Source organism: Dermacentor variabilis, chromosome 7 (genome assembly GCF_050947875.1).
Source record: "Dermacentor variabilis isolate Ectoservices chromosome 7, ASM5094787v1, whole genome shotgun sequence".
NCBI lineage: Eukaryota > Metazoa > Arthropoda > Arachnida > Ixodida > Ixodidae > Dermacentor > Dermacentor variabilis.
The window spans coordinates 130,814,799-130,835,241 of record NC_134574.1 but is presented as its reverse complement, the minus strand read 5'-3'; positions in this window follow the sequence as shown (position 1 = coordinate 130,835,241).

Genomic DNA, 20,443 nt, shown 5'->3' with positions numbered 1-20,443 from the left:
GAAGAGATGGTGACATTGCTTCTATTTCACCACAAACGATACGTGTCAAAGTGTCCGAAGCAGGCAATTGTAAAGTCTGTGGTGGTTCTTCACATTATGACGATGCGGCAGTATTGGGGAGCCTGGTGAACTGCTGGGCAATACGGCGGGATTTTGCTTGTTCGAATCGCCAACACTCTTTTCAAGATGGCATCCACGGTAGCACAGTTCCTGAATACCAAGAGGTTGAAAGCGCCGTCGGCGATACCTTTCAGTATGTGCCCGATCGTGTCGGCTTCGGATATGTTACCGTCAATTTTGCAGCAAAGTGCTGGAATATCCTGAACATACGAAATGAACGATTGAGTAAATGACTGCGCGCGAGAGCCAAGTTCTTCTTTAGCGACTAGCTGACAACCCAAGGGCTTCCTGAACAAGTCGTTCAGTTTTTCTTTGCATTGGTCACAGCTGGTGAGATCTTGCTCATGCTTCTCTCTACCATACTTGTACAGTTCCCTTAAGATCTAATACCAAATTTGCCAGCATAAGGGTATCGTCCCACCTGTTCTGTTTGCTGACACGCTCCTACCGTAAAATGCAATGTTCCGCGTCCACGTCATCCGTGCCACAGAAAGTGCCTGAATTTTCAAAGCGATAAAATGACAGACGGTGGGGACGGCTGCAATGAAGTAAGTTCCGGCGCGGTGGGTGCTTCAGTGGCCATGCCGAGGAAACACTTCGGAGTTCCATCCTGGGATGATGGTGATGAACAGGCAGCGTACCCCACACCTCCACCATAAATGCTGCACAAAAACGTATATTTACAAATATCTACAAATAAGGCGAGCAGCACAGGAGTCACAGCAACCAATATGGCGAGGAGCTACTTCTACGTCTCCTTGATCGATGCTGGCCCAATGCGACAGATTTTTTCTGTGCTCGCGGCAATATTATACTTATGGAGTTGTTTTTTTATATCGTCAAGATTATCGAGAAGTCCTCTCACACCTCACTGCTAGATACGCGTCTTCATCTTGATAGTGTGTGTGATGCAGCGTGTTCAAGAATAGAAAATTAGTTCACGCAGCCCTTACCGGGCGCCATCATGTGGGGTTTGTCTTTTCACAGCGAAGCTGTCTATGGCAGCTGTCTGGAAAAATTGTAGCCGCGGAAAAACAAGGCTTTACGGCAAAGCTAACTTTCTCACGAATACTCTGTAGCTCTCAATCTAATGTAGGTGTCTCGGGAAAATAAATATACCGAAAATGGCCACTATGACGATTCTGTCATTATGCTGAGTTTATTTAGTTGTGATAATTATCTACTTCACAGTGAATTTGCTAACGTTAAAAAAATTTCCGTCTACGGTCAATCCATGGCAACTATGGACGGAGTATAGTTACAGAAAATGGTTTAACTCTTGCTTTATCGAAACTAGCCCGAAACAAATTACTTGACAATCAGCCACTATGACAACTATAACATTACGCCAAGTTTCATTTATTTTTATCTATTAAATAGTCAACTGTGAAATTGTAAATATTGTGAAATTCCCATATGCTCTCAATACATGGCCTTCTACGGGAAGGAAACGGACAGCCCCATGTTCCAGACTCCGGACCTTCTAAGTTTCAATCAGGTAATAAATTAGAAGGCATGTTGAATCGCAAATTACAAATAAACGCACTCCTTCGGACTGCGCCTCTGTGCTTGCAAATCCTCGCTCACGTCGATGCTCGGTTCAACGACCACCGGCGTCTAAACGGCGTTACGTCGCAGCTGCGTCAACAACAGCTGCGTCTTTGGAGCGGTGACCTAAAGGCCCTATGGCGCTAGCTTTATGTATGTGTGTCTTAGTGCGTGAAGTAGTGCACGCCTAATACTTCGTTGTATTTCACATAAACGAGATATACAAAAACATATGTATTGTTACATACCAACAAAACTGTGTACCAGCACAACTGATGCCACAATAGCAGCTACGCTATTCAACCACTTTCACAGGGTGGAATGGCACCTCAATTTTTCTGGAACGGTCGATAGATTCGCGTCACTCGTTGGACACCAGTGGCACCATGTCATTAGGAGTCGTGCACATCGCCTCTTACGAGCGACTTGGTTGACGAGGGGGCCTGTGCTCATGGGACGAGGACCTTAGACCACCATCCCTGAGGTCGATGGCCCCTTTTTCTGGGATAGCGGATCACTGCTGACTGCAACCACGAAGCGGGCGGATGGCGTCGCCATCAACTCACTGTATGTGGGCCGGGCAGCCGCCAGAAGCCGTTTTGTCAATGGCACCTGACGCTTCAGATCGGCAAAGGTGTTCTTGGGCAGACACGATACCCGCCTGGGTGCCTCATCGAAATTTATAGTTTATTTTATTTTATTATCAATACTTCCTTTTCTTTCATCCAGGATGGACACGAAAGTGAGCATGCGGGGTGCTCCCCATCAGAATTAACACAGTTGAATCACTTTTCACGAGAATCAGAGGTGTGCTCATGAGCACTGCATTTCTGACGGGTTTGGCGGCCTCCGCAACCCTGATCAACTGTGGCCGAAACGCTGGCCTTCGAGACATCGTGGGGGGTTTGGCATGTATAGCCTAACACGAAGCTTCATGTGCCAGACCTCGATGCACTCGGGCAAAACACTTGAGCCAAAGGTGAGTATCGGGTATTTGCTCTGGGTTTCCTTGCTGTCACGCCTCATCTTATTTCGTTCAACGTTGATGATGTTGAGGTCACTCAAGTCAACCAAGAGTTCAGCCTCAGTCAGCTACAATAAATGGACATGTGAAACAACGCCGCGGTTGATGTGCATGGTACAGCGTGGGGTTACTCTTAAGGGGATGTCCCCAAATGACACTAGTTTAGACAGTTTTGAGTATTGTTTTGATGGCAATTCTTCAGAAGCAGATCACCGCTTGCCGTACTTTGTAGCCTTCGCCAAAAACTTCAGTATGAGTTTTCGAGACGAGGAAGGGCGAGGTCATGTTCCCTGACTTTTCAGGCTGATTAGAGTGTATGATGTGATGTCATGGAAGAATTTGTCTTCGGCCGCCAAAATATTTAAAGACGTCTTCGGTGCGCCCTCATTTCGAATGGTTGTGAGGGAGTTTTGAGAAAGTACTATCTATCGCAAACCTGACGTTTTCGGCAACAATGCCAACCACCCACTGACGAGCCCAACGTGGGGATGTAGCAGGAGTTCCGAGTAAGGAGGCCCTGCCAACACCAGGTGTGCATTGCTATATTGTTAAATACAGCATAATCAAGACTCGTTAGCCACACGAGGGTAACCTCATGCCAGAAAACCCTTGCCGCCACCCTTGCCGCCAGCAACCCTTGCAGCCCTTGCTGCCAGAAAATCAGAAGTAAAAATAAGTGGATATAACACTGGAAAGATTGAAAGTGAGAGAGAGAGACCAAAGTTGGAGGCAGTGAGAGAGCAAAAATTGGCGAATGCTTACGCTTTACGTTTAAGAGTGGAACGCGATAGCATTCCATGTTTCCTGAGTGTTTCGTACGCTTCCCATTAACTATAAACGATAATGTTTACCGGGAATCGCTGGCGGCGAACGCAACGCACGAAGGCTAACTTTGTGGTTCTTCTTTTTGGTGGTGTGCGAGGAACCGACGGCGCCGTGTCGCGCACCTCCTACTAAGAGAAGCCTTAAACGGCAGCTGTAAAACGCTTTTGGCTAAAATTTGTTTGTGCTTCAGTTCCAACTAAGCAGAAATATTTTCTCGCATATTCAAATCGCAATCCGACGAGATCATATGTGTACGTTGTGTGTAGGTCGTACTTTACGATTTTTCTGCGTATTTTATCTTGAGAAATTCAATTAGTTCAGTAACTTCCTTGCGCCACATGGAGGGCTTGCGTAGTTGGCTATGCGTGGTTCCAAATAATTGTTGGCGAAGTGACGTCCAACGCCGAACGCAGAATGCCGGCTGCCAAGGCTGGATTTTCTGCAACACGGTGCGATTAACACTATCGCGTTAAAATGCGATGAACATTTCCTCCAAGGGGGGTCACTCAGTAGGTGCCGTCTATGTGAAGCAGAGGCCACAGAAGGGTATTCTCTCCACCGGGGGGGCATAAAAGTAGGAGGGGCCGACCCCCATGGCCTCGGGTCTGTGGTGTGCTTCTATAATGTCCTGATGGAACTGTAGTTTGATCATTATATTTAGTAGAATTTCCTGCATGCATGGTGTTATCAAGCGCTCTTCAGCTTTAGCCAAACAACAGCGGATTCGTCCTACTTGTGCGCAGCCTGTGGTGCATGCTGGGAATAGTACGAATGCGGGGTGCCGATGTGGTTGTTTGAGTAGCGGTCCGTTGCGCTTTGCTTCATCGTTTACCAACGTTTTCATGTGAATTAACATTCCTTCCATTGTCAGAAGAGTTATCCTTTATCTAACCATCTAGATATCCTACCAAAATGTGGGCCGATCTCGAAGATCGTGGCATGTAAAGAAAATGCGGGCCTTGTCCGGTTACGTGCCAATGGGCGTATGCCGTTCTTCAATGAATCTCTTTTACGCAAATTTGGTTCCCAGTGTGTGCGCCACGGGGTGAACAGTGATTTCATGGTGGCTCCACCAGGTGACACAGTCCGAGGAAGTAGCCCAGCTCCGGTGCACACCTTATCCGTGAGGTGCTTCATCTATTTGCATACTCGGACATCCATCGTAGATGAGTTCTTTGCCCATTTTGTTACTCTCTGCGACGTGACGTCGTACGTATAGCAACCATGTTGTGTATGCGAGTCGCATGTGACTCCGGATCGAGCTTTCAAAAATGATTCCTAAAGATGTGCAAACCACTGCAAAGCTGCCACGATGCCATGCAACAGAGAAGTTTTTGTGTGCAGCGACGCCACTCCAACGAGCCAAATTACCAATGGTCAGTGGTGTAAACTCTCCTTTCCTGAGACTAGTGCGCATTGGCTGTGTTGTGACCGCTTTGATGAATCCCGAAGACATCAATAATTGTTACCGACTTAAGCAGCACCCTGTATTGAAAAATTTTTTGTTGATGTGCGCATTCGTATCGTTTTTTTAATGCAATTCGTGCTCCACCTTACGCTACGCACAAGAAACTTCCTCCCTTAAGTACACCTCATTGTTAGCATTTATATCAGTCACAGTGATTGTTGTTAGTAAAGCTAAAATTGACGTTGGAATTTTCTGTCGACGCACTGATGTAGGCCGCGTTGCCTTAGTATTAGTTGTCATATAGTCATGTGTGGATCATTGTTCGGGTTGATATGGCAGGACATTGACAAAAACCATTGATTGTTATATATGCCCATATTCTTCGCGTTGAAGTAATAACCTGAGCATACAAGCCACCAGATTCATGTTAGTTCATATTTACTGTCGTGGTGTTGAGACACTTCCAAGCATTTTTGCATCCTCCCACTCACATTTCTAATACCTCGAACAGCAAGATTATGACGTGAACCATGGTTTTCTCAGCTCTGAAAAAGCTGTCAACACTCTGTAAATCAGAAAATGCGCCTTCATCGCATCAGATTTCTTGCGTTTTGAAGCACATATTACATCTTCTGATAGGTTATAATCTCATAAGTGAATATCCTTTTGCGATTTCTTGGATCCTCGTAATGGTCTATCCCATATATGGAGTCTACGTGGCTTACAATTGTCTCCGCAACAAAGCCACCCATTTAGGTCTCTTGCCCCACATCAAAGGCGACGTCATGTCAACGTCGCTCAGGACTTCTGCGCAAGACTTGCTGACTTCCTGCAACTACCTCTATCAATATTACGTTACGCTACGTCATCCTGAATGAATGAATGTGTGTGGTTTATTGGCTCAAGGGCCAGATATGGCCAAAGAGCGCCAAGACAGTGTTAGTGATTTCGCGGTCATGATAGTGAGTTCTTTGTAGATGTGACTTGGCTGTAAGGGGGCCTAAATATAGTGGCTGTAAAGTGCGTAAAATTTACGTGCTATGAAATTATGGCGATGACTAATGATGAATACTATGAACATTAAAATCCATCGTAGAAGAATGATGCATTATTTAAAATGTGCGAGATGTTAAATTGCTTACAGCACTACTGCCTCGCCAGAGCCCTTGAACCACAAGGGCCTAGAGGCATGTGCTATGCAAAATAATTATCACAGCGCCATCCTCTCAAGAGAGGAGGCGCTACGAACATGTGGGGCTAATAACGTGCAACACAACATCTTTCAAAAAACCTAGGACAGCGTTGGTGTAAAAGAGTGATTCTGGACCAAGTAACATAACAGGATGAAGGGGAATGTGCTGCCGTTATGCTAAGAGAAAATGTTTCTTTAAGCTTCGGCTTCCCGACACTCCAGTAGGACGTGGAGGACGGTCTGCCTCTCCCCGCATTTACCACAGGTTGGAGGCTCGTTTCCCGTGAGTAAAAAGTTTTGAGTGCCAAATGTGTGTCCTATTCTTAGACGACAGAATAGGACATCTGTCCGGCGGCATTTTGTTACAGGAGGCCAGAAACCTAATTGTGGCTTTATTACATGCACCTTATTATTTGTTTCCAGGTCCCACAAGTGTTGCCAGTAGTTTCGCAGTTTTCTTCTTAAGAAAGGCTTCAGCTTTGTGACAGAGACCGAAGCAGTAGGAATAACTGTATGCATTGAAGCTGATATGGCCATCTGGTCCGCCAGAACGTTATTAACGATGCCCCTATGCCCAGGCACCTAGCAGATAGTCACATGTTGGTTAGATATATATGCTTTACATACCACAGAATAGAGTTCAATTAAAACATGATTTTTGTGCTTACAGAACGATATCAAAGACTTCACAACACTTAGGGAGACCGTATATATAACTGAATTTTAGAGTTTTGATTTCCTTATATGCTTCACGGTCGACAATACTGCGTAGGCCTTAGCCTTAAAGATACTAGTTTCCGGATGCAGTACGTTGGATTCCGAGAAGGATGGACCGACGGCTGCATAGGACACCCCGTCGTGTGACCTCGATGCGTCTGTGTAGAACTCCGTGCAGGAGTGTTTGTGCTGGAGTTCCCAAAAATGCATTTGGCTTTCAATGTCTGAAGCGTGCTTTGTAACTTGAGAGAAAGATGTGTCGCATTGTATCAGCTGCCACTCCCAAGGAGGTAGCAGCTTGGGTGGATGCATTAGGCGGAGCTCGAGGAGCGGAACATGCATTTCTTCACTAAGCTCCCTCACACGTAGCGAGAAAGCTGTCTTACGGAGGGAAGATTATGAAAGAGTGTAGCATATGTCATCAACGGTAATAAAACACGGATGTTGACGATTTTAGTGGACTTTCAGAAAATATGTTTGGCTGATGTATGTTCTCTGCAGATAAAGTTACCACGCATTTGATTCTACACATAAACTTTGTATGGGACTCGTTCTGAAAGCGCCAGTGGCCAGTCGGATTCCTAGATGGTGGACTGGGTCTAGCATCTTTGGTGCGCTCGGGGCGGCAGAGTGATAAATCACGGCGCCATAGTCTAGTCGTGATCGAATGAGGCTTTTATAGAGATTCATGAAGCACTTCCTGTCACTACCCCATGTAGTCTGGGATAGAAGTATCATTATGTTCATTGTTTTTAGACATTTTTCTTTAGGATGTTTAATGTGGGGGACGAAAGTGAGTCTGTAGTCAAGTATGACACCTAGAAATTTGTGTTCTTTTTTTACAGGTATCTGTTGTCAACGCAGTTCTATACAAGGATCTGGGATAAGTCCTCTCTTTCTTGTAAAAAGAACACAAGAGCTTTTGTTAGGATTGATCTTAAATCCATTCCTGTCTGCCCACATTGACACTTTGTTCAGGCCATGCTGTACCTGTCTGTCGCACTCTGTGGGGTTACAAGATTTGCAAGCTATTTGAATGTCGTCCACATAGACAGAGTAACAGATGGCAGGTGGTAATGAAGCGCGAAGCGTGTTCATCTTCACGATGAAGAGCGTGCAGCTGAGCACGCCTCCTTGGGGTACACCCGTTTCTTGCGTAAAAGGACGTAAAAGGCATTGCCGACTTTTACCCGGAAGGTACGGTTAGACAGATAGCTTTCTATTATGTTAAGCATATTAGCGTGGATGCCCATTTCTGACAGGTCTCTTAAGATTCCGTAACGCCACGTTGTGTCATACGCCTTTTCCATATCGAGAAATATCGATAGGAAGAACTGTTTATGTATAAATGCGTGCCGGATATTGCTTTCAACACGTACGAGATGATCGGTTGTGGAGCGCCCTTGTCGGAAGCCGCACTGATAAGGATCAAGCATTTTGCTCTGTTCAAGGAAATGAATGAGTCGCAGATTTATAATTTTTTCAACCACCTTACAGATGCAACTTGTGAGGGCTATCGGGCGGTAACTTGCAACTGAGGAAGGGTCTTTGCCTTGTTTCAAAACAGGGACCACAATGGCTTCCTTCCATGCGGTTGGAAGGTACCCTGCATCCCAGATGGTGTTGAAAAGTGTGAGTAGTGTAACTTGCGTGTCTTTGTGTAAGTTCTTGAGCATTTCATACATGATTCTATCAGATCCTGGTGCGGAGCTCTTGCATGTGCTCAAGGCAGCTCTCAATTCGGCAACACTAAAAGGACGGTTCCAAGGCTCATTCTCTCGACATTTTCTTGTTGATGGCTTACGTTCTTCTATTTGTTTATACTTCAGGAAGGATTGTGAATAATGATTTGAACTTGATACGCTCTCAAAGTGTTCCCCAAGTGAGTCTGCCTGATCTTGCAGTGTATCGCCCTGTGTATTTACTAGAGGGAGTGAATATGTTTGTCGCCCTCTAATTCTATTTACCCTGTTCCAGACTTTGGCCTCATCTCTAAATGAGTTAATATTGGATAAATACTTCTGCCAGCTTTCTCTTCTGGCCTGTCGGCGGGTTCTCCTACCTTTGGACTTTACTTTTTTAAAGTTGACAAGATTTTCTGCAGTGGGGAAAGCGCGTAGCAGCCCCCACGCTTTGTTCTGATTCTTACGTGCGATTCTGCATTCATTGCTCCACCACATGACATGCTGTTTGCATGCCGAACCACTTACTTCACGTATGCATGCATGCCGAACCACTTACTCACGTATGAAGGCTGTGAAGTACTCCACATCAGCATCGATTTCTAAAGAAGACATGTCATCCCATGATATACTAGTTAAGTGTCGGAATTTCTGCCAGTGTGCTGTGTCAATCTTCCACCTGGGAGCCTGCGGTGGATATTCGTTTTCTTTAGGTGTTCGTAGCAGTATGGGGAAGTGGTCGCTTCCGTAAGGATTGTTTGTAACTTCCCATTCGAGTTCATGCAGTATAGAAGGAGAAACTATGCTGAGATCAATTGAAGAAAAGGTATTGTTTGCAAGACTGTAATAAGTGGGTTTCTTCTTATTCAGAAGGCACGCACCAGAAGAAAAAAAGGAACTGTTGAACAAGACGACCTCGCGCATCTATATGAGAGTCGCCCCACAGGGAGCTGTGCGCATTGAATTCGCCAAGAACAACATAAGGTTCTGGCAATTCGTCTATAAATGACTGAAATTCATGTTTGTTTAATTTGTAGTGTGGGGGTACGTAAAGCGAGCTAATGGTGATGAATTTGTTTAGCAAAACAACTCGAACCGCCACTGCTTCAAGGGCCGTTCGCAGCTGTAAATGCTGACACGCTATGCTCTTTTGAATTACAATTGCAACACCGCCCGATGATGCGATTGCATCATCGCGATCTTTGCGAAAAGTAAGATGCTGTCGGAGAAAGTTCGTGTGTTTTGATTTTAGGAGTGTTTCCTGTAAACACAGCACTTTTGGATTGTGTTTGTGTATGAGTTCTTGTACGTCATCCAGGTTTCTAAGAAGACCTCTGACGTTCCATTGAATAATTTGTGTATCCATATTTAGAGTAAAGTGGTGCAGTGTGTACGGAAACGGAAGTGATGCCTTAAGTTACAGAGCTCTTTCGAGGCCCTGTCACGGGGGTTCTGCCCTTTCTGGAGCGTTCGAGTGAGCCTCGCCGCTCCTTAGGCGTTCGGTGCGCCTTGAGGACAGGTGTCCATTGCCTCTTGTGAGGCGCCGGACACGTGCTCTTGCGAGCGAGCAGTTACTAGAGAGGGTCCCGCCTTGGAGGGCAAGACCCCTGCGCCCACCAGCCCGGAGGTCGATGGGGTTCCCTGGGGGATCTGGCTGCGCCGGCTGTTGCCAGCGCTGGATGGGACCGGGGAGGTTGTGGTAGCCTCGGCTGCGCCCACCTTCGGGGTCGATGGCCCCGTCTGCTGTGTTGGCGTAGCAGCGTTAGCTGCAGCCGCCGAGGGGGCGGATGGCGTCACTGCCGCCTCTCTGGGTGTGTGTCGGACAGCCGCCGGAGGCCGTTGTGGCGCAGCCCCCTGACGCGCCGCTTCGGCAAATGTGTTTTTAGGCAGATATGCCACCCGCCTTGAATGATATATTTTCTTTCACTTCGATCGTGACAATTTCTGTTCCTTTTTTCCAAGATGGCGGAGCTCCAAGAGGAGGTCACCGCTAGCCATCCTCGACGCCTTATAGCCTGGGCCAAAAACCTTGGTAAGGGACTTTGATACAAGGAATGGGGAAATTGTTCGCACTTGTTTAGCTGGTTTTTCAGAATGGATGACGTGGAAACGAGGGAAAGATTCTTTTTGCTGACCAAAAAATTTGAATACTTCATCGGTGCGCCCTCTTTTCTGAGGGCTATCAGGGAGTCGGGGGAAGGAGTTAGCCATAAAGATATGTGAGATTTCGGTAGTAACGCCAGCCACCCACCGTGGAGTCCTACAAGGGGACGCTGCAGGACCTGTGAAACACGGCCTGCAAACGCCAGTTGTACATTAGCACAATAACCAAATATGAAATAACCAAGGTTGGCTATCCACACAAGGTTAACCCTTGCTGCCTGGAAAAATTGGAAGTAAAAGGAAACCAGAAGAAGACAGGAAAGGTGGAAAGTAAGGGAAATGCGAAGGTAATAGAAAGAGAGAGACAGGAAAAGGCAACTACCGATTTCCCCCAGGTGGGTCAGTCCGGAGGTGCCGTCTATGTGAAGCAGAGGCCAAAGAGGCGTGTTGCCTCCGCCGGGGGGCCTTATAGGTCCAAACACCCGGCATCGGCTCAACCTCCAGGATCCCCCTTTCCCCAGACACGGCTAAGCCGCGCATGGCTACACGCGGGAGGGTCCAACCCTCGTGTGCTCGGGTACGTGGTGTCGCAACACACCAAACGCCTGCTGACGGAGACGCCCCTGCGGGTAATCAGCGCCATGGAAGCGTAGAATAATATATAGTATAAAATTATGATAGTGATACATGTAGTGGTCTGTGATATAGTACGCGCGTTAAGTGATCATGAAGTTAAAATGCAAGAATATGTATATAGCTCCTATGCCTCCGGGAGGCCTTTGAGCCCAAAGGCTGGGAGGTAGGTGCTTTCATTTAATTCAGCTACCGCAGCAGAAACCTCTGTTAAGAGGCTGTGGTACGGTAATCCTGGGGCTATAATATGACAACTATGTACATCTTTTAAAAATAAAAACAGGGATTGATGTTTCAAGAGATTCATTATGCAAAATAGAAGTGAGGCGTGCAGACAGGACACAAGAGTAGAGAAGTAGACAACACGAACGCCAAAGAGAGGTTCAATACCTATAATCATATGAAGATGGAGTGGAGTTACCTGCCGATGTGGTAATGGAAAATGCTTTTTCCTATTAGCGCCTAATTGAGTGCATTGCAGCAGGATGTGAAGCACAGTAAGTGGCTCACCACATTTATAACACTTGGGTGGATCGCCACCGGACAAGAGGTATGTGTGTCCTATCCGAAGTCTGCAAAGTGTTACTGCTGCATGGCGGTTCTTTGATACCGGCGGCCAGTTGCCAAGATACGGCTTGATAACATGAAGTTTATTTTCTGTTTCTTTATCCCACAAGCGCTGCCAGAAAGCCCTGAGCTTTTTTCTTATTGAGGGCTTGAGGTCCATTACAGGGACAGTCCTGGAAGTGTTGGAAGCGCTCGTGTGGACGGATGCGGTTAGCTGGTCAGCCAACACGTTTCCGTCTATCTCTCTGTGCCCCAGCACCCAGCATACGACGATATGCTGCTTGGACGCATAGGTGGTTAGTAAGTGAAGAGATAAAATTAGAGGGTTTTATATTTCTTGATAATTTTCAAAGCATTTACGACGCTAACAGAGTCTTCTGTGTACATAACTGCATTTGGGATATTAAATTCTTTAATGTGTTTAACGGCGGCCAATATTGCGCAGGCCTCTGCTGTGAAAATACTTGTGTTACGGTGCAGACGGTGCAGGTTGGACCGACCACTGCGTAATATACGCCAGAATTTCACTTCGATGCGTCTGTAAAGAATTCAGCAGAGGAGTATCTGTGCTATAGTTCGAGGAAGTACATTCGCATACGCGCGACAGGCGCGCTTTGTAACAGCTACGAAAGATGTATCACAGTCTATAGGTTGCCACTCCCGCAGCGGGGGCCGTTTAGAAGGGGACATAAGGCGGTATTCAAGCAGTAGAACCCTAGTTTTTCAGCCATGTCTATAACACGCATGGAGAAAGGCTGTGTCACTGTGGGCCGGTTGCGGTAAAGTTGACAACTGGACAAATCGTTTTTGGTATATTATGCAGGGTGCTGACTGTTTTCGTTCACTCTAAGAAAATACATGAAAGACGAATATGTTCTCTGCAGATGAAGTGACCACTCATCCAATTCAACGTACAGGCTTTCCACTGGGCCTGTTCTAAAAGCGCCTGTCCACAGGCGAATTCCTAAGTGGTGGACAGGGTCTAGCATCTTTAGAGCAGATGGAGTAGCCGACTGGTAAACTATGGCCCCAGTCTAGTCGTGTGCGTATGAGGCTTTTCTACAAGTTCATGAGACATTTTCTATCGCTGCCCCAGGTTGTGCGTGAGAGCACCTTTAAGATATTCATTGTTTTCATACATTTGTTTTTAAGATACTTGATGTTCTGTATAAAGGTTAATTTCGCGTCTAAAATTATGCCTAAAAATATATGTTCCCTGTTTACAGGCAGGCGCTCACCATGCAACACAATTTCAGGGTCAGGGTGCAGGCCTCTTTTTCTAGAGAAAATGACACAGGTGCTTTTTGTGGGTTCAGTCTGAGCCCGTTCTCATCATCTCATTTGGATACCTTGTTAAGACCAAACTGGACCTGTCGCTCGCAGATTGCGAGAGAACTTGATTGAAATCCTATCTCCACATCGTCAACATATGTTGAATAGAAGATGTTATGTGGTATGTATAGACGAATAGAATTCATTTTTACTATAAAGAGCATGCAGCTGATCACCCCACCCTGTGGCACTCCGGTTTCCTGTAAAAATGTCGGTGACATAACATTGCCCACTTGAACACGGAATGTGCGATTAGCCAGATAACTTTCGATAACATTGAACATATTACTACCTATACCTAAGTGTGAGAGGTCTCTCAATATCCCAAACCGCCGCGTAGTATCATAAGCTTTCTCCATAACGAGGCATACAGGTAAGAAAAACTGCTCATGGACAAAAGCTTCACGGATACGTGCTTCGATGCGTATAAGATGGTAACTGGTAGATCGACCCTCCCGAAACCCGCACTGGTATGGGTCGAGCAATTCGTTTGACTCGAGGAAGTGTAGTAGGCGACAGTTAATCATTTTTTCGAATACTTTCCAGAGGCAACTGGTTCGTGCTATGTGCCTGTAACTTGATACAGAGGAAGGATCCTTACCGTGCTTCAGAATTGGAATTATAATAGCCTCCTTCCAAAACGGGGGGATCTCACCGGAAAACCATATAAGGTTGTAAAGGGAAAGGAGGGTTTTCTGTGTTCCCGTGGTAGGTGTTTTAACATCTCTTATATTACGCGGTCTGAAAATGGAGCGGATGTATTACAACAGTTAAGTGCTGCCTTCAGCTCTGCTATGCAGAATGGTTCGTTGTAGGCCGCACTTTTTGCACATTTTCTTTCTAACTTTTGCTTCTCTATTCGTGTTTTGTATTTTAGGAAGGTTTCTGAGTAGTGTGAGGATCTGGATATGTGTTCGAAATGTGCACCAAGAAAGTTGGCTTGACCTTCCAGGCTTTCTCCGTGGCTATTACTACAGGAAGGGGATGCGTCTGTTGCCCGTTAACTTTCTTCACTCTATTCCAGAATTTTCTGCCATCTGTGTGCGAGTTGATGCTTGATATAAACTTCGCCCAACTCTCTCGTCTTGCTTGTCGGCACGTTCTCCTTGCCGGATATTTGACACGTTTAACGTTTTGCAGGTATTCTGCTGTTAGAGAATCGCGAAGCATCGCCCACGCTTTGTTCTGTTCCCTCCGTGCTTGCCTACATGCATCGTTCTACCAGGGAACACGCCGCTTGGAACCCGTGCCGCTCGCTTGAGTAATACAGTTACAGGCAGCATCAAGTATAAAAGCTCTAAAATATGCAACAGCATCATCTACAGTTATACCAGACATCTCAATTCAAGTCATGTGTGTAAGAGTTCGGTACCGTTCCCAATCGGCTGAGTCAACCTTCCACGGAGGGGTCTGCGGAGGAGCTTGATCTTGCTTCAGCGTATTTAGGATGATTCGGAAGTGGTCACTCCCATACGAGTTGTTAAGCACATTCCATTTAAAGTAGGTTAAAAGTGTCGGTGATAAAATGCTAAGATCTATGGCAGAGTATGACTTGTTGGCCAGGTTAAAATATGTGGGCTCCTTCGTATTCAAGAGACATGTTCCAGAGGTAAAAAGCACCTGTTCAATGACGCGACCTCGCGAATCACAGCGTGACCCGCCCAACAAACTACTGCGTGCATTAAAATCACCAAGAATCAAATAGGGCTCAGGGAGCTCATCTATTCTAGTTTCTCATCTAGTTCTAAGTCGCGTCGGTGAAGGTGATAATGTGGTCGTATATACAGAGAGCAGATTGTAATGACTTTATTTAAATATAGGGCTCGAACGGCCACGGCCTCAAGGGCCGTTTGGAGCTTTAAATACTGACACGCTACACTTCTGTCATCAAAGATGGCTACACCGCCAGATGATGCGACAGAATCCTCGCGGTCTTTGCGAAACGTAACATACTTTCGGAGAAAGTTTGTTAGTTTAGATTTTAAGCGTATTTCCTGTAAACACAGCACTTTTGGATTGTGTATGTGGATGAGTTCTTGCACATCATCAAGGTTTCTAAGAAGGCCTCTGACGTTCCATTGAATGATTAGTGTATCCATTTTTAAAATAAATTGGTGCTGTGTATACAGAAACAGGAGTGATGCCTTAAATTACAGAGCTCTTTCCAGGCCCTGTAACGGGGATTGTGCCTTTTTTGGAGCGTTCGAGGGAACCTCGCCGCCCCTTAGACGCTTGGTGCGCCGTGACGATAGGTGTAGTGTCCATTGCCGCTTGGAAGGCGCCGGACTCACGCTCTTGCGAGCGAGAAGTTTTCTTGGAGAGCCTATGTGAAGCAGAGATCGAAGAGGTGTCTTGCCTCCGCCGGGGGGCCTTAAAGGTGCAAACACCCAGCATCGGCTCAACCTCCTGGATCCCCCTTTCCCCAGACACGGCTAAGCCGTACGCGGCTACACGCGGGAGGGTCCAACCCTCGTGTACTCGGGTACGTGGTGACGCAACACACCAAACGCCAGCTGACGCAGACGCCCCTGCGGGGAGGTCTATAGATTTGAAGTGACGTCGCTGTAAAGAGGCCTGAAAATAGATGCTGTAAAGTGCGTAAAATCTACGTGTAAAAAGATTATGGCGATGACTAAACGCATTGCGAGGGAATGATGAGCTATACAAGATATGCAGAATGCTAAAATTGACTAGAGCATTACTGCCTCCTCACAACCCTTGAAACACAACGCCCTGGAGGCATGTACTATAGAACTGCTATCACAGCGGCATCCTCTGAAGAGAGGAAGCGCTACAACTTTATAGGTCTAATGACATCTAAGACAACATTTTTTAGGAAACCTCAGTCTGTATTGTTTCCAAAGAACGGTTCTAGGCCAATAAACATTTAAGAATGAAGAACAATGTGCTACCGGTATGTCAGGGGAAATGACTTTTTCATTCAGATTCGGCTTCCCGAAACTACAGGAGGACGTGAAGGACGGTCAGCCTCTCCCTACATCTGCCACAAGTTGGAGGTTCATTTCCAGTAAATAGAAAATCTACGGATACCAACTGCGTGCCCTATTCTTAGACGAGAGCATATGACATTTGTCCGGCGTGATCTCGTTGGGGAGAGCCAGAAACCTAACTGCGGCTTTATCATATGCAGCTTATTAATTCTTTCCGCGTCCCAGATGCGTTGCCAATGGTTTCGCAGTTTCGTTCATAAGAAACGCTTCAGATCTGTGACAGGGAAAGCAGCGGTAAGATTAACAGTTTGCGATGCAAATGACGTGGCAATCTGGTCCACCAGAACGTTACCCTTGATTGCCCTATAGCCAGGCACCCATCATTTAATGACATGCCGGTTAGCTATATAGCTTTACACAGGATCCCGTATTTTTGTGCTTACAGATTTGCTTCATGGTCTTCCTAGCGCTTAGGGAGTTTGCATCTATAATTGCTTTTTGGAGTTTCGATTTCCTTATATGCTTCACAGCCGGCAATAGTGCATAGGCCTTAGCCGTAAAGATACTTGTTTCCGGATGCAGTACATCGGAATCTGAGAAGGTATGGTTGACGGCAGCAAAGGACACCCCGGCATCGGATTTCAGAGCTTTTGTATAGAACTTTGTGCAACAATGCTTGTACTGCATTTCTAGGAAATGCAGTCGGATTTCAAGCTCTGGAGCGTGCTTTGTAACACCTAGAAAGGATATGTCCCATTCTACCACCTGCCACTCACAAGGAGGTAGCAGATTGGTAGGATGCATTAGACGATATTCATAGGATATGCCTTTCATTGCTAAGCTCCCTGACAGGCAACCACAAAAATAGCCTCAGAGAGGGACGACTCTGGAAAAGTGTAGCACACTTCATAACGTTAACGGTATTAGAGCATCGATGTTCATGAGTACAACATGTTTTGAGAAAATATGTGAGGCTGATGTATGTTCTCTGCGGATGGAGTGACCACTCATTTGAGTATACGCATAAGCTTTCAATGGGGCTTGTTCTGAAAGCGCCAGTGGCTAAGCGGAAACCTACATAGTGGACGGGATCTATCATCGATAGTGCGCTCGGGGTGGCAGAGTTACATAGTACGGTAGCATTGTCAAATCGTGATCGAATTAGTCTCTTGTAAAGATTCATCAAACACTTCTTGTCGCTACCCCATGTTGTGTGGGATAGAATTTCAGTAAGTTCATTTTATTTAGACATATTGCTTTTCAGATATTTTATGTGTGGAATGAAAATAAGCCTGGAGTCATGCAGAATACCTAGATATTTTTGCTCTTCATTGACAGGTATTTGTTGTCCACACCGTTCTATACAAGGATCGGAAACCAGGCCTGCCTTTTTTGTAAAAAGAACGCAAGAAATTTTTCGGGGGTGGATTTTAAATCTGTTTTTGTGTTCTCACTGGGACACCTTATTGAAGCCTTGCTGTACATGTCTCTCGTGTAATGCAGTGTTAAATAATTTGAAGAATATTTGTATCTCGTCCGTGTAGACAGAATACAAAATGGCCGGTGGTAGTGAAGCATGGAGTGAGGTCACCTTAATGATAGTGGGCGTCTGAGCACGCCTCCCTGAGGTACGCCAGGTTCCTGCATAAATGGACCTGACAATCATTACCGATTTTAACGTGGAAGGTAGGATTGGGCAAATAGCTTGCAATTGGGTTTAGCGTATTGCCACAGATGCCCATTCCGAACCAGTCTCTCAGGATTCTGTATCGATACGTTGTGGCGTACGCCCTCTTCACCCATCGAGGAATATGGATAAGAAATTGTACGAATGCGTAACGGATATTTCTTTCAATGCGCGCATGATTATATGTTGTCGACCGCCCTGTTCTGCAAACACGTTGATAGGGATCAAACTTTTTGCTCAGTACATAGGAATGTGTGCGTCGCTGAATAATCATTTTTTAAAAAGCTTACAAAGGCAACTTGTGAGAGCTCTGGGGCGGTAACTTGACACCAAGGAAGGGTCTTCACCCTGCTTAAAAATAGGGGTCACAAACGCTTATTTGCATGTGAATGTAAAGTATCTTGCAGCCCAAATTGTGTTCAAAAGAGCGAGCAGAGTAACTTCTGTGTCAGTGAGTAAGTTTTCGATCATGTCATACACAACTCTGTCTAGTCCCAGAGCAGAGTTCTTGCATTTGATCAAGGCTGTTCTCAACTTGGATAATACTGAAAGGCCGGTTATGCCGTTCGTTCTGTCTGCATTCACGTATGACTGGCTCAAATTCCTCTGTTCATTTGTTTTTAAGGAACGATTGAGAATAATAGATTGAGCTTGACGCACGCTCAAGGTGCTCCCCAAGAGAGTCTACCTGGTCTTGGAAGGTAATCGCTTGGTCGTTCACCAGAGCTAAGGGAAGGATTTCTTGCCCTTCTAGCTTTCTTAAGCCATTCCAGACTTTCGCCTCCTGCGTGTATAAATTTATACCTGGGAGGGACCTGACCCAGCTATATCACTTTGATGCAGTGTCCGCCATCTCTGGGATTTTTTTTAATTTCGAATTAGATTTTCTGCATTTGGCTATCTACGCAATACACCCCATGACTTATTCTGCATTTTTCGTGCCTCTCTACAGTCTTCGCTCCACCGTGGAAAAGGTCTTGTAAGTTAACCACCATTCGTCTGTGGGATTAACTTTTCCGCAGCATCATAATCATCATCATCATCATCATCATCAGCCTAGTTACGCCCACTGCAGGGCAAAGGCCTCTCCCATACTTCTCCAACTACCCCGGTCATGTACTAATTGTGGCCATGTTGTCCCTGCAAACGTCTTAATGTCATCCGCCCACCTAACTTTCTGCCGCCCCCTGCTACGCATCCCTTCCCTTGGAATCCAGTCCGTAACCCTTAGTGACCATCGGTTATCTTCCCTCCTCATTACATGTCCGGCCCATGCCCATTTCTTTTTCTTGATTTCAACTAAGATGTCGTTTACCCGCGTTTGTTGCCTCACCCAATCTGCTCTTTTCTTATCCCTTAACGTCACACCCATCATTCTTCTTTCCATAGCTCGTTGCGTCGTCCTCAATTTCAGCAGAACCCTTTTCGTAAGTCTCCAGGTTTCTGCCCCATATGTGAGTACTGGTAACACACAGCTGTTATACACTTTCCTTTTGAGGGATAGTGGCAACCTGCTGTTCATGATTTGAGAATGCCTCCCAAACGCACCCCAGCCCATTCTTATTCTTCTGGTTATTTCAGTCTCATGATCCGGATCCGTGGTCACTACCTGCCCTAAGTAGATGTAGTCCCTTACTCCTTCCAGTGCTTCGCTACCTATCGTAAACTGCTGTTCTCTTCCGAGCCTGTTAAACATTACTTTAGTTTTCCGCAGATTAATTTTCAGACCCACCCTTCTGCTTTGCCTCTCCAGGTCAGTGAGCATGCATTGCAATTGGTCTCCTGAGTTACTAAGCAAGGCAATATCATCAGCGAATCGCAAGTTGCTAAGGTATTCTCCATCAACTTTTATCCCCAATTCTTCCCACTCCAGGCCTCTGAATACCTCCTGTAAACATGCTGTGAATAGCATTGGAGATATCGTATCTCCCTGTCTGACGCCTTTCTTTATAGGGATTTTGTTGCTTTCTTTGTGAAGGACTACGGTGGCTGTGGAGCCGCTATAGATATCTTCCAGTATCTTCACATATGGCTCATCTACACCCTGATTCCGTAATGCCTCCATGACTGCTGAGGTTTCGACTGAATCAAACGCTTTCTCGTAATCAATGAAAGCTATATATAAGGGTTGGTTATATTCTGCACATTTCTCTATCACTTGATTGATAGTGTGAATATGGTCTATTGTTGAGTAGCCTTTACGGAATCCTGCCTGGTCCTTTGGTTGACAGAAGTCTAAGGTGTTCCTGATTCTATTTGCGATCACCTTAGTAAATACTTTGTAGGCAACGGACAGTAAGCTGATCGGTCTATAATTTTTCAAGTCTTTGGCGTCCCCTTTCTTATGGATTAGGATTAAGTTAGCGTTCTTCCAAGATTCCGGTACGCTCGAGGTTATGAGGCATTGCGTATACAGGGTGGCCAGTTTCTCTAGAACAATCTGACCACCATCCTTCAACAAATCTGCTGTTACCTGATCCTCCCCGGCTGCCTTCCCCCTTTGCATAGCTCCTAAGGCTTTCTTTACTTCTTCTGGCGTTACCTGTGGGATTTCGAATTCCTCTAGGCTATTCTCTCTTCCACTATCGTCGTGGGTGCCACTGGTACTGTATAAATCTCTATAGAACTCCTCAGCCACTTGAACTATCTCATCC